The sequence below is a fragment of the Plecotus auritus genome (assembly GCF_963455305.1).
Source record: "Plecotus auritus genome assembly, chromosome: 7".
Taxonomy (NCBI): Eukaryota; Metazoa; Chordata; class Mammalia; order Chiroptera; family Vespertilionidae; genus Plecotus; species Plecotus auritus.
Window position 1 is genome coordinate 95,917,930 of NC_137774.1, and position 14,184 is coordinate 95,932,113.

General features: G+C 36.2%; 1 protein-coding gene across 1 annotated transcript in view; it reads left to right on the forward strand.

The window, feature by feature from the left end:
• FBN2 (fibrillin 2) overlaps window positions 1–14,184 on the forward strand; it is a gene marked incomplete at both ends in the record, with an annotated part of 272,359 nt that overhangs the window by 99,153 nt on the left and 159,022 nt on the right. The gene's annotated exons all lie outside the window — the stretch shown is intronic.

The window sequence follows — 14,184 nt, forward strand, 5'->3', positions numbered from 1 at the left end:
CCAGCCACTTAGAATTTTTCCTTAATGAATTTTTACCATTTTACTTACAAAATTATATAAAACATTAAAGTTGGGTAAAGAGAAGTATAAGTGAAATATAGTGTCATGTGTAAAATGATTCATATGATGTTCATACTCTGTCATACATTTTATAATAAATATTCTAATTTTTATATTGAATATTATTGCTTGACTGCCCACCAAGCTGAAAAACAAGCATAATTGACTCAGGGAGGATTTGGAAATTACCAAAACAGGCATTCTGTGAAAGAACAGCTTACTCAAAAAAAAACATTTTTTTTTAATAATAAAAGCTCAATGTATTGCATAAACCACATAGAAAAAACATATTTTAATACTGAAAGTATGAGTAATGTCAGAAAATGTATGACTGAGAAATAATACAAAAATCACCTTAAAAGATAATACTTATTTTGCCTCACTTCAATACTGCTGATGATATTGACTTCTTATACAGTTCATAGTTATTTGATTACAGAGACAAATTTGATAACTGTTTAAAGCATTATGATTGATAGTTCACAATTCCTTTTTTAAAAGGAGTATTTCTCACCACATAAGATAAGCTAGACTGAGAGATCTTAAGGATAGCAACTGGGCTGTATTTATCACCTTCTTATGATGAGAAAAATCAAATTACTTTCTTTTTTAAATTTAAATTCTTTATTGTTTACTATATTACATAAGTCTCCTTTTCCCCCCATTGACCTCTCCCCTGCTGCCCTCAACCCCCAATACATGCTCAAAAATATTATTTAAAATATATTTTTGTTGATTTCAGAGAGGAAGGAGAGGGAGAGAGATAGAAACATCAATGATGAGAGAGAATCATTGAACAGCCGCCTCCTGCATGCCCCCCATTGGGGATCAGGCCCACATTGGGGATTGGGCCCACAACCTGGGCATGTGCCCTTGACGAATCGAACCTGGGACCCTTAAGTCTGAAGGCTTATGCTCTATAGATCAAGCCAAACCAGCTAGGGCAAAAATATTTTTAAAATAATAATAATTCTCCAGAATATGAGTTTTAGATTATAATATTGAAATACAAATTCCATCAGCATTCCTCAAATAAAATAAATTAACTTCTTATATTTGTCATCCAGAGCTTCATCATTATAAAATTCAAGAAGCTTTTAAGTGTGTTGAAGTTTAATGAACATGGATATTTGGAATAATTGTTACGTTTCTATTAGTGTTGAAGTATAATGTTTATCTTTTCAATTATTATGTTACCTAAATCAATTTATTTCAACCAAGGTAGTTTTCTAAAAATAATACAGTATATCTATTCTCATTTTTTTGTGTGTGATGTAAGCATTCTTATCTCCTCAAAGTTTAGAAAATTTTATTCTAAAAATTTGTTTTTGCCAATCTTGGCTTAACTGAGGTGGAAAAATGTATATGGGAAATTCAGTATTTTCAATTTATTCCATATTGCCTACTATGATTATAACTGGAAGCATTTTCTGAGTTCCGGAGACTAAAAGTATCAAGCATGTAATTACTTCCTGTGAAAAAAATGGTCACAAGTTCATTTAGACCCCCTTACCTTCAATAATTAAAATAACCTTCTGGTATATATAATTCTTTTGTTCTTTTCCTTTCAAAAGGCAATATTTCTGTTTATTTTTTGTTGCTTGGTTATAAAAAGTTGTGTTCCTCTCTGTAGAAGAAAAAATGGGAAAAGGTAAAATCTAGAGTTTAATTAAAGAAGGCAAACAGGAACAGGAACTATTTCACTAGACAGGAGATGGAGTGGGTGCACATGCTCTCTGAGTCCAAGGGACATGTATCATCCTGTATTTCCTGTTTGCTTCAGTTCATTTATAGTTAGCTCCAAAATAATCCTCACCAATTTTTACATTATTAAACTTAAGTTCATGCTCACCCAAAAGAGAAGATAATAAAATGTGGTTAATTATTTTAAAGACCAAATAAATTCTCTCTGTAACTGACAGCATGAATGTTCAACTAGTTTATGCTACTTAAATGCAATGTAGATAATCAAAGTCTGCCTATATTGGAAAGGGTAAGAAAAATATTTGGAAAATGAGAAAATTATCTGTGTTAGCGCAGGAATTAAACCAGGGTTAGGAATCTACAAAAAGCCTGGGTGGTGCTGCTGCTGCATCCTTACTACTTTTTACACTTCCTTTCCTGACATTTTTGGGGTTGATTCTGTCATTCAAGCTTTTGTTACCCCCTTTACTTTGTACTTCTGGAATAATATCTGAACAAGATTCAAGGATGGTAGATTTAGGAACAAAGAGTGTGTATGATTATAGGTGAGAAGGCATAGCCAATGACTGATTTAAATGGTTTTGACATTTCCATTAATCATCAAACAATGTATATTTCTTCTTAGTTGAAAATAGAATGAGCCTTTTCTACATCACTTTTCATCAAAACAACATACAGAGCCAAGACAGAGTTTGGAGAAAGACAGTGCAACTCTGTATTCGCACTTGTCTATGTTCTTTAGGAAAGGGGGCTATTGATGTAATGGAGGCACCACCCAGAGCCCTGAATCCAGCTATCCCTTTCCTTGCTTCCTGCCCAGGCAGCCAAATCCATTTAACCACTGCCCAGAAAGAATTATGTGACTTAATATTTGGGATTGGAGGGGAATAGCAGAATTGGAAGAATTGGTAATTAGAATTTGAAAACTAAAGGATTTATGAAGTCTTTAGTTTTTGTATAAGTCATATTTATTTAGATAGGTCTTAAAAGTGACAACATTATCAATTTTCTTTGGGTAATATTATTCTTCTATGTAAAAGATAAGGTGGCATTTCCTTATGTAAAATTATTTAATGTAATTGGTAGTATAATCTATCTGTAAAGACTGTAAACTACTGCTTCACCCAGTGACTGGTTTTAAATTATAATCAGTTTATGTGTAATTTATATAGTGTCAATGTAAAGATGTTGACATAAATTCAGTGTTTGCTCCAAATAAAAATACAACCATAACAGTAACTTTTGACAAACTGTCAAATGTAATGTATTTTAGTTTCTTATGTGGATTAAAATGTTAATATAAAATATAGTAGTTTTAGAAAATTTATTTTAAAATGATGCTGTTCCTGTTTCTATTATAGCACATATCATATTTCTGTTTATATGGCAATGAAATTCTCTAAAGAATTTTTTTCTATCTTTAATTTACTAAGTCTGTTCAGAAATAGGAAAGGTCATTCCAGTGTTTTGTATCTGAGTGATTGAGGAAATTGTTGTAGCATTAATAATAAACTGCAAAGTTAGCTTATTAACTTTTTAAAATTGTGTTATTGATATATTTTGTTTGTTGACCATCTCATTCCAACACTTAAGTTCCTTAAGGACAAAAACAAAATGCTGTTTCCTGGAATTGTTCATGATGTTTTGTAGGCTCCAAAAAATATGTGTTGATTAGTTGGGAGTGGTGTGCATAATGTTAATTTCTTTGACTTGGGTTGAATGTCCAAAAAGAAGGTGAAATTTGTGGACATAGTTAAAATTGTATTTGGAAAGAAGCCAGTGATCTTCATCACAGGAATTTTTCCTTCATCTGACTTTTTTTTTCATTTTTATCATAATTTTATTTTGCTCTGTTTGCCATTCAAAGACCAAGAGCATAAACATTAAATGCAATTTGGCGTTTTTAGACCTTCATGTCATTGTCCCTCTTCATTCACCTGCAGCTAATGCTTTTGAGGTGAGACATCTTTGCTCTCTATTTACTAGTAAAAAGAAGAACATTCTTCTGCTTGTTCATTTGGATGTCTTCTTAACTAAAATCTTATCCTAAAAGGCTTGTTCTGCTGGAAATTTAAGTTTGAACATACACAGTTTATACTAAAATGAAAATAAAAAAGGTGGAATGATATTCATCTCCCAATTCAGTGTTTGAAGCATATGACTCAGTATCTATCATTGAGACTTGTTTTGTTTTATATCATTGGTTGGGTGGATTCTCATATGAGATTCTACTCATGTATGTTCAGATATAGACTACTGTCCAAGATGTAACTCTGAGCCCAAAGCAGAAAGGAATTTGTGTGTGCACATGCGTGTGTGTATGTGCGTGTGTGTATGCGCGCACACACACACACACACACACACACACACACAGAAAGAAGAGAACCAGTTATTTTCCTTCTTACTCAGTTAGGGTCCCAGATTTAATAAAACCTCTTATGCTTACTGAAGTCCTGCCTTATTTCTTCTGGGCCAGATTGGCTAGAAAAGCTCTTCCTGTTTCTGTCACACAGTCAGCAAAGTGATTCTTTGGTGCAGCAAACTATGTCTTCACATCCAAAGAGAAGTTTGTTTCTGTTACTTACTTTTTTCAAAGATTCATCCATCTAAGTATTTGTTTAATTTAAATGAAGAAGGCAAGCAGAACCCATTAATATAATATGAAATGGTATGTCAGAAAACTTTCCAGAATTTTTCTTTTTTATAATAAATGCTATTTTGAATTTTAGTCCACTTGGATAAAGCACACATAGGTGCCAGATGTCCTTGCATGATCCCCCTGTTCCAGACTATACCTTCTTTAACATTCCTGGAGCTAGTTATTCTTTCCTGGCTTAAATGGAAGGCAGGAAAATAGCATCACTGTATTGGAAAGTTTCCCTTCAATGCCTCTTTATAGGCCAAATAGTTGTTTACAATTTATTCTGAAGAGTCTTCAGCTTTGTTCCATTACCACAGCATTTAGTTGTTTAAAATCTGTGACAACAAATAAATTTATTTATGCTCATGAAACTTACAAAACTTGTTGGCATAGTAGCTATAGCTGCTGTTCCAACTCTGCTTTGATAAACCATGAAAAATAAACTTCTGTTCTAAACTGAAAAGCACTTGCTTTTACTCATAGTACCAAAAGTGTATTAACTTTATATATTTTTTAACTTTAAAATAAATGCTAAATAAATTCATTGACTATTTCTCAAAAAGAAAGCTATATATTAAAATTCAGATTTAAGTAAGGGGATTGTAAATATTGGAAAGAGATAAAACTTTTTAGGTAATCAATTTAAAAACCACAAGACTATCATCTTTTAAGTTCTTTTAAAAAGACATTTAGCACACTATGGTTAAAACATAAATTTCCTCTTTCTTAAATAAGAAAGCCAGGCTGCTAAAAACCCAAACCTACTTTCTGTTCCCATAATGATTAAGCTGTTCCTCCTTCATGGCACTTTTTACATTGTATTTTAATTATTTTTCTTATCTGATTCTGCCAGCAGATTATGCATACCAAAATAACATCTTCGTAAGAGCTAATGTTTATGGAACATTTAATATATTCTAGACAATAGTTAAATTACTTTACATGGATTTTCTTATTTAATCATCACTCAGGGCTGTGAGGTTGGTTACTATTATGAACCCAGTTTAAAGATGAAGAAACGGAGACACAGAGAGGCTAAGTAACTTTCTCGAGGTTGTAAAGGTAGGAAACCACAGAGCCAGGATTCCAACCTGCTAGATTCACTTTAAAGCTTCCACTCTTATGACTGTTGAGCAAACAAGGGCGGATAACCTGGCAGCACACATCCCAGCCCACAGAGTACATTTCATGGGGAAATTCATGAAGACAGCAGCAGCAATATGAGCACAATTCTCTCTTTGCTTATTGTATTATGTAGTATGCCCTGCGATCCAGCAAGGCCAGAATTACACCCAGTTTAGTGGTCCTGGCACTGGCAGTGGAGTTTGTATGATTGAAAAAAGCACTGCCTCTCTTCTCAAATACGATAAATATGGAACCTTGACCTCCATTTCTGTTTCTTTATCTCACCTTTCATGAGTGGGGGAACCTTTCTTTTATGTCATCAGGGTTCAGGGGTCCAAGCCTTGTGGTGTGGATGCAGATTGACCAATTTAAGCACTCAGATGTAGCTGGTTTCCAAGGAACCTTTTGGGAGTATAGCCCACAAGGACTAATTCTTGAAAATCTTAACCTTTCCCTTCAATGTATGTTCTACAGCCTCTCATGGCTGATGCATTAGATACTTAGTCAATGGATTTTTGTTGTATTTTCTATTCATTAAAATGTCTTAAGTAATTCATTTACTATGACTTCAGCGCTGGAATTGAAGGTCTAGATCTGAGAAAGTATTTCTTATGTGTTACTTCACCTGAAAGTTCTAGAGGTATAGATTGGTAATTTCAGCTACATTAAATAAAATAAATTGCAAGGCAATAAAAAGAAAAAAAAAGACACCACAAGTAAGAATAAAGGACAAATGGTAAACTCGGAAAACACTTGCAACTAATGACACAAATAAAGACATGTTTCTAATACATAAAAATTATGCAAATCAATAAGAAAATACCCAATAAAATAAGAAAGTGCAAAATAAAATTATGAGATAACATTTTTTACCTATAAACTCTGATAAAACAAAAATTCTAATGGAAAAACTGTTGTGAGGGTTTTGGGGAATAGACACTTATAAATTCCTGATAAGTGTAAAATTGATACTGCCTTGGTAGAGTGCAATTTAGAACTATCTATCAAAATTTACATAACATTTGTTTCATAATTTTAATTCTAATAATTTATCCTATCCTCAAACAAGAAATGATGGACTTACAAACTTATTCCTCCTGTCTTTTTTGTAATAGCAAAATATGGTAACATACACACGAGAGTAAACTGGTTAAATTGTGAAGCATATAGTACACAGTGGAAACTATTCATCCTTAAAAAACGTTGTTGACTTTATATATTGATATAAACATATTTTTAAGATATTTTATTATGTGACAAAAGCAAGTTGTAAAACGTTTTCATTTTAAAAAGATGAAGTGCGTGTGAATGCTTATTATGCATAGAATGTCCATAGAAGTATATTAGAAAATATGTGCCCATTGATATTCTGGGGATAGAAATTGACTGGCTTGGAGAAAGGAACAGAAAAGACTTCTTGAGTGCTCTAATATAAGTTTTTTACTTTGAACCATGTAAATGTATTATTTGCTCAAAAAACAAAGAGGAAGGAAAAGACCCATTTATTTGCTACTTGTTAAGCTCTCAACAAATTCCTGTAGCAGAATTCTTGTCTCCCTCCTGATGGCCTGGAACAGTGAGTACAACCCTAGTAGAGCCTTCGTGATGGGACATTGCAACCTTTACCCCCAGGACACTGTGTCCAGGGCACATTACGTGCTGCCAAGTAGACAATATGTGCACAACTAATGCTTCTCACAGGTGGAATGAAAATCTGGAACCTGAGCAGAATTTCATTTAATCTTAAAACTATTACTTTTGAACGCGGAAAAATGGCGGCGGAATAGACAGACGTGTTCCGAGCCTTGTCCCGGAGCAGAAAGAAAGAACAGCTGAGGGTCGCACTAGGAGTGTTTGTTGGCAAGTTGGGGGACAGCTGAACTCCAGAAGAAGGTGGGAGACTGCTAGACGGGGTTCCCCTGACCTGGCAGCTCCCACTGCGGCTGGGTCCCCTCCCGGAGCTGCGGGCTTGGACGCGGAGTCGCCGCCACCTGGAACCTGAAAGTGGAGCTTATCAGAAGCCTGAGAATCCACAACTGCGGCACCCACGGAACAGCTGCAAGCCCCAGAACAACGCTCCCCAATTGGCGCAAACACACGGGTTCAGAGGAGCTCTACACTCCACCACGGAAAGGTCAGATTTCGCCTAGGATAAGGTGAGGTCTCTGGTCCCAGCGCGAGAGAGGAACGCACGTTTTGCGGGAGCTGGAGGACCAGGGAAGTCTGTGCCTAGAAAAATCGGTGGCTGCTGGGGCTGGCGTGATCTGTGAATGTGGAAGGGGGTCCTCAGAGCTGCTAACAGAAGGGCTCTCTAAAAAGCAACCCATTTTGATCTGAAGTGCAGGGACACCCTAAGAATTTCAGGGGTGTGCTAGACTTACGCGCAGCCACGGAGTGCGCACACTTGGGCTTTTTCCTCTTGAAATTCTTGCTTCTGATTACTAAGCCCAATTCATAGGTTCACCCAGTTGGGGACACCCTGGGAGACTGCAGGGGAAAGTTGTTTTTCTGGAACCTGGGGATCGGAGCGGGGAGTGACCATCGGAGAGCCAGCTCTGAGGCAGCCCACTCCCACAAACCGGTAGTGAGTGCCACAGGGAAAGAAGGCTCTAACACTCCCTAGAGAGGCCATAGATAAACCCGGAAGTCAATCCAGAAACACTGCCACCCAGGGGCTGAATCACAAATTGACTCTTGTGTAATCAAAAATAAAGGAATACGAATTAAGACACACCGCCTGCTTAAAATCAGGACTGGCTTACATCACTGAAGAGCAGTGGAACGCAGGGAACTGCAATACTGTCCGGACTGAGAAACAGGCGTGCCAAACAGAACAACAGAGGAAGTGAATGACCTTCACTACTCCACATTTTATTTTTATTTTTTATTTTTTTATTTTCATTTTTTGCATCTTTTACTCAAGAAACTAATTTTTTTCCTCACTTGATTTTACCTTATTAATTATTACATTTTTATTTTCAATCCGTATTATTACTACTGCTATTTTATCTTTTTTTTTTTTTAAGTGTCATTTTATTTTCTCTTCATTTTGTTTTGGGATTAATGTTCTACATTCTATTTTTATCTTTCCTTTAGCATCATTTTACTCTATCTCAAATCTACCTTTATGCCATCACTCTCTTCCTCACTTTTCCCTTTTCAGTGTCCTGTTTATCTTACCCCTTTCCTGCTTTAGATTTTCCCTATTCTTTCTGTTTACCCCCTTTTAAAATCTCACACTACTTATATATCTAATCTCCAATCCCCTGCTCCAAGTCCATACACACCTCTCTCTTCGCTGTCTTAACTATCCAAAAAATTGTTTTTCTCTCTGTCCTTTTGTTGTTGTTCGCTTGAATGTAGATTATATCGAATTTTTATGCTTTTTTGTGAGATTGTTTTGCTTATTCTTCTTTTGTTTATTTTTTTGTTTGTTTAGTGCTTCTGTTTTCCCTTGCCTCACTCAATATTAGTTGGTGTTGTAGTTTGTATTAATCCCCAGGTACTTGTTGCTGGCATTTGCTGGGATAAGTGATTGTTCTATTGGAGTTTTATCCCCAATATATATAGTCTGTTTCCCTTTCTCTCTTAGTCTCTTTCTTGTCTCTCTTACTTTTTTTCTTCTTTTTTTCCCTTTTCCCAATTTCATTTTGACACCCTTTTTTCTTCTTCTTCTTCTTTATTTCTTTTTCCTCTTCTTCTTTCTCTACTATCCCCTAATTTGCCTTTCTCTGGTGGTCACCTTTATTGGAGGTTATTAATATCGTGAATACATTTCTGTTCAGTGCCTTGTGTGTTGTACCTGGTAGTGCTGTATTTTGTGCCTTTAAATCGACGCAGGAGAGAGAGAACTACATAACCAGACACCCAGAGAAGAGAGACCATGGGGAGACAAAGACACAGCCCGCATATGAAAGAAAAGCAGGCATCACCAGAAAAGGAAGTAAACGAAATGGAAGCAAGCAACCTTCCAGAAAAAGAATTCAGAGAAATGGTCATAAGGTGGCTGAAAAGAATGGAAGACAAATTCGACAATATGAGCAAGAATCAAGAGGAAATGAAGAAGAACCAAGAAGAAATGAAAAATGACATCGCTGCTGTAAAGAACTCAATAGAAAGCATCAAGAGTAGACTAGAAGAAGCGGAGGACCGCATCAGTGAGCTAGAAGACAAGATGGGAAAAAATACCCAAGTAGAGCAACTTCTAGAAAAAAAAAATAAAAGGCAGGAGGAGAGCCTAAGGGAACTTTGGGACAACACGAAACAAAACAACATCCGCATAATAGGGGTTCCAGAAGGAAAGGAAGCTGAGCAAGGAATAGAAAACCTATTTGAAGAAATAATGACAGAAAATTTCCCTGATATAGAGAAGAAAAAACCCACACAAATCCAAGAAGCTCACAGAGTCCCAAGCAAAATGAACCCCAAAAGACCGACGCCAAGGCACATTATAATTAAATTGGCAAACACCAACGACAAAGTAAGAATCTTAAAAGTGGCCAGAGAGAGACAGAAAGTTACATACAAAGGAACCCCCATCAGACTAGCAACTGATTTCTCAACAGAAACTCATCAGGCCAGAAGGGAATGGAATGAAATATACAAAGTCATGCAAAGGAAGGGTCTGAATCCAAGAATACTGTACCCAGCAAGGCTGTCAATCAAAATTGAAGGTGAAATCAGGAGCTTCACAGACAAAAAAGGACTAAGGGAATTTATTACCACCAAACCAGCAATGCAAGAAATGCTAAAGGGTCTGCTGTAAAAAAAAAAGAAATAGGAAGCGAAGAAGGAACACAGGTGTAAAGAATAGGAATGGCGACAAATAAGTACCTATCAATAATAACTTTAAATGGAAACGGATTAAATGCCCCAATCAAAAGACATAGGGTAATGGATTGGATAAGAAAACATGACCCATATATCTGCTGTCTACAAGAAACCCACCTCAGAAAAAAAGACGCACACAGACTGAGGGTGAAGGGATGGAAAAAGGTTTTCCAGGCAAATGGAACTGAAAAAAAAGCTGGGGTAGCAATACTTATATCTGACAAATTAGATCTCAAACTGAAGGACATAACAAGAGATAAGGAAGGCCACTTCATAATACTAAAGGGAGCAATCCAACAAGAAGAAATAACTCTGGTAAACATATATGCACCCAATACAGGAGCACCCTAATACATAAAAAAACTCCTGGAGGATATCAAGGGAGAGATTGACAGCAATACAATCAGTAGGAGACTTTAATACCCCACTATCACCATTGGACAAATCCTCTAAACAAAAAATCAGCAAAGAAACATCAAACCTAAATGACTCACTAGACCAAATGGAATTAATTGACATCTTCAGAACATTTCACCCCAAAGCCACAGAATATACATTCTTCTCCAGTGCACATGGGTCATTTTCAAAGATAGACCATATGTTGGGACATAGGCAAAGTCTCTTCAAATTCAAGAAGATAGAAATCATATCAAGCATCTTCTCAGACCAGAGTGGCATAAAACTGGAAATCAACTACAATAAAAACAACCCAAAGAAATCAAACACATGGAGACTAAACAGCATGCTATTAAACCATGACTGGGTTACCAGAGAGATCAAAGAAGAAATAAAAAACATCATGACAACAAATGACAATGAAAACACTACAATCCAAAATCTATGGGACACAGCGAAAGCAGTCTTGAGAGGGAAGTTCATAGCTCTACAAGCATACTGCAAAAAACAAGAAACAGGGGTAATAAATTACCTAACCCAACAACTCAAAGAGTTAGAAAAAGAGCAACAAGAAAAGCCCAGTGTAAGCAGAAGGAAGGAAATAATAAAGATCAGAGCACAGATAAACGACATAGAGACCAAAGAAACAATACAAAAGATCAACAAAACCAAGAGCTGGTTCTTTGAAAGGATAAACAAGATTGATGAACCTCTAGCCAGGCTCACCAAGAAGCAAAGAGAGAGGACCCAAATAAACAAAATCAGAAATGAAAGAGGTGAAATAACAACAGATCCCGCCGAAATACAAAGGATTGTTAAAAAATACTACGAACAACTCTATTCCAACAAACTGGACAACCTGGAGGAAATGGACATATTCCTAGAAAAATATAACCTTCCAAAACTCAATCAGGAAGAATCTAAACAGCTCAATATGCCAGTAACTATGGAAGAAATTGAAGCAGTCATCAAAGAGCTTCCGGCAAACAAAAGCCCGGGGCCAGACGGCTTCACAGGAGTGTTTTACCAAACATTCAAGGAAGAACTAAAACCTATCCTCCTCAGACTATTCCAAAAAATTCAAGAGGAAGGAACCCTTCCAAGCTCCTTCTATGAAGCCTGCATCACCCTAACACCAAAACCAGATAAAGACAACACAATGAAGGAGAATTACAGGCCAATATCCCTCATGAACGTAGATGCCAAAATCCTCAACAAAATTCTAGCAAATCGGATCCAGCAGTACATCAGAAAGATCATACACCATGACCAAGTAGGGTTTATCCCAGGAATGCAAGGATTGTTCAATATCCGAAAATCAATAAATGTGATACATCACATAAACAAATTGAGAGATAAAAATCACATAGTCATATCAATTGATGCAGAAAAAGCATTTGACAAAATCCAACACCCTTTCTTGATAAAAACTCTCAACAAGGTGGGAATAGAAGGATCATACCTCAACATAATAAAAGCTATATATGATAAACCCACAGCTAACATCATACTCAATGGGCAAAAACTAAAACCATTTCCCCTAAGAACAGGAACAATACAAGGATGCCCACTCTCACCACTCCTGTTTGACATAGTACTGGAAGTATTAGCCATTGCAATTAGACAAGAAGAAGAAATAAAAGGCATCCAAATTGGAAAATAAGAAGTAAAGCTGTCCTTATTTGCAGATGACATGATATTGTACATAAAAAACCCGAAAGACTCCATCAAAAAACTAACAGACTTAATAAATGAATTCGGCAAGGTAGCAGGATACAAAATTAACGCCAAGAAATCTATGGCATTTCTATACACCAACAGTGAACTTACAGAAAGAGAGACTAAAAAAGCAATCCCATTTTCCATCGCACCAAAAAAATTAAGATACTTAGGAATAAACCTAACCAAGGAGGTAAAAGACCTATATGCGGAAAACTACAGGACACTGAAAAAAGAGATAGAGGAAGATGTAAACAGATGGAAGAACATACCATGTTCATGGATTGGTAGAATCAACATCATCAAAATGTCCATACTACCCAAAGCAATGTATAGATTCAATGCACTCCCCATTAAAATACCAACAGCATATTTCACAGACCTAGAAAGAACTCTCCAAAAATTCATCTGGAATAAAAAAAGACCCCGAATAGCCACAGCAATCCTGAGAAAGAAGAATAAAGTGGGAGGGATCTCAATACCAGATTTCAAGCTGTATTACAAAGCCACTGTCCTCAAAACAGCCTGGTACTGGCACAGGAACAGACATATAGATCAATGGAATAGAATAGAGAATCCAAATATCGACCCAAACCAATATGTGCAATTAATATTTGACAAAGGAGGCATGAGCATACAATGGAGTCAAGACAGTCTCTTCAATAAATGGTGTTGGGAAAATTGGACAGATACATGCAAAAAAATGAAACTAGATCACCAACTTTCACCATACACAAAAATAAACTCAAAATGGATACAGGACTTAAATATAAGACGGGAAACCATAAAAATACTAGAGGAATCCACAGGGAGCAAAATCTCAGACATTTGCCAAAAGAACTTTTTCAGTGATACTGTCCCTAGGGCAATGGAAGCCAAAGAGAAAATAAACAAATGGGACTACATCAAAATAAAAAGCTTTTTCACAGCAAAAGAAACCATCAACAAAACAACAAGAAACCCCACTGTATGGGAGAACATATTTGCAAATGTTATCACTGATAAAGGTTTAATCTCCAACATCTACAGGCAGCTTACACAACTTAATAAAAGGAAGATAAATGATCCAATAAAAAAATGGGCAACGGACCTAAATAGAATCTTTTCGAAAGAAGACAGAAGGAAGGCCAAGAGACACATGAAAACATGCTCAAAGTCACTTATTATCCGAGAGATGCAAATCAAAACGACAATGCGATACCATCTCACACCTGTCAGAATGGCTATCATCAACAAATCAACAAACGACAAGTGTTGGCGAGGATGCGGAGAAAAAGGAACCCTCGTGCACTGCTGGTGGGAATGCAGACTGGTGCAGCCACTGTGGAGAACAGTATGGAGTTTCCTCAAAAAACTGAAAATGGAACTCCCATTTGACCCAGTAATCCCACTCCTAGGAATATATCCTAAGAAACCAGAAACACCAATCAGAAAGGATATATGCACCCCTATGTTCATAGCAGCACAATTTACAATAGCTAAGATTTGGAAACAGCGTAGGTGCCCGTCAGCAGATGACTGGATCAGAAAACTATGGTACATCTACACAATGGAATACTATGCTGCCATAAAAAAGAAGGAATTACTACCATTTGTAGACACCTGGATGGAATTAGAGAACATTATGCTAAGTGAAATAAGCCAGTCAATGAAAGAAAAATACCACATGATCTCACTCATTTAGGGATAATGAAAAACATTATAAACTG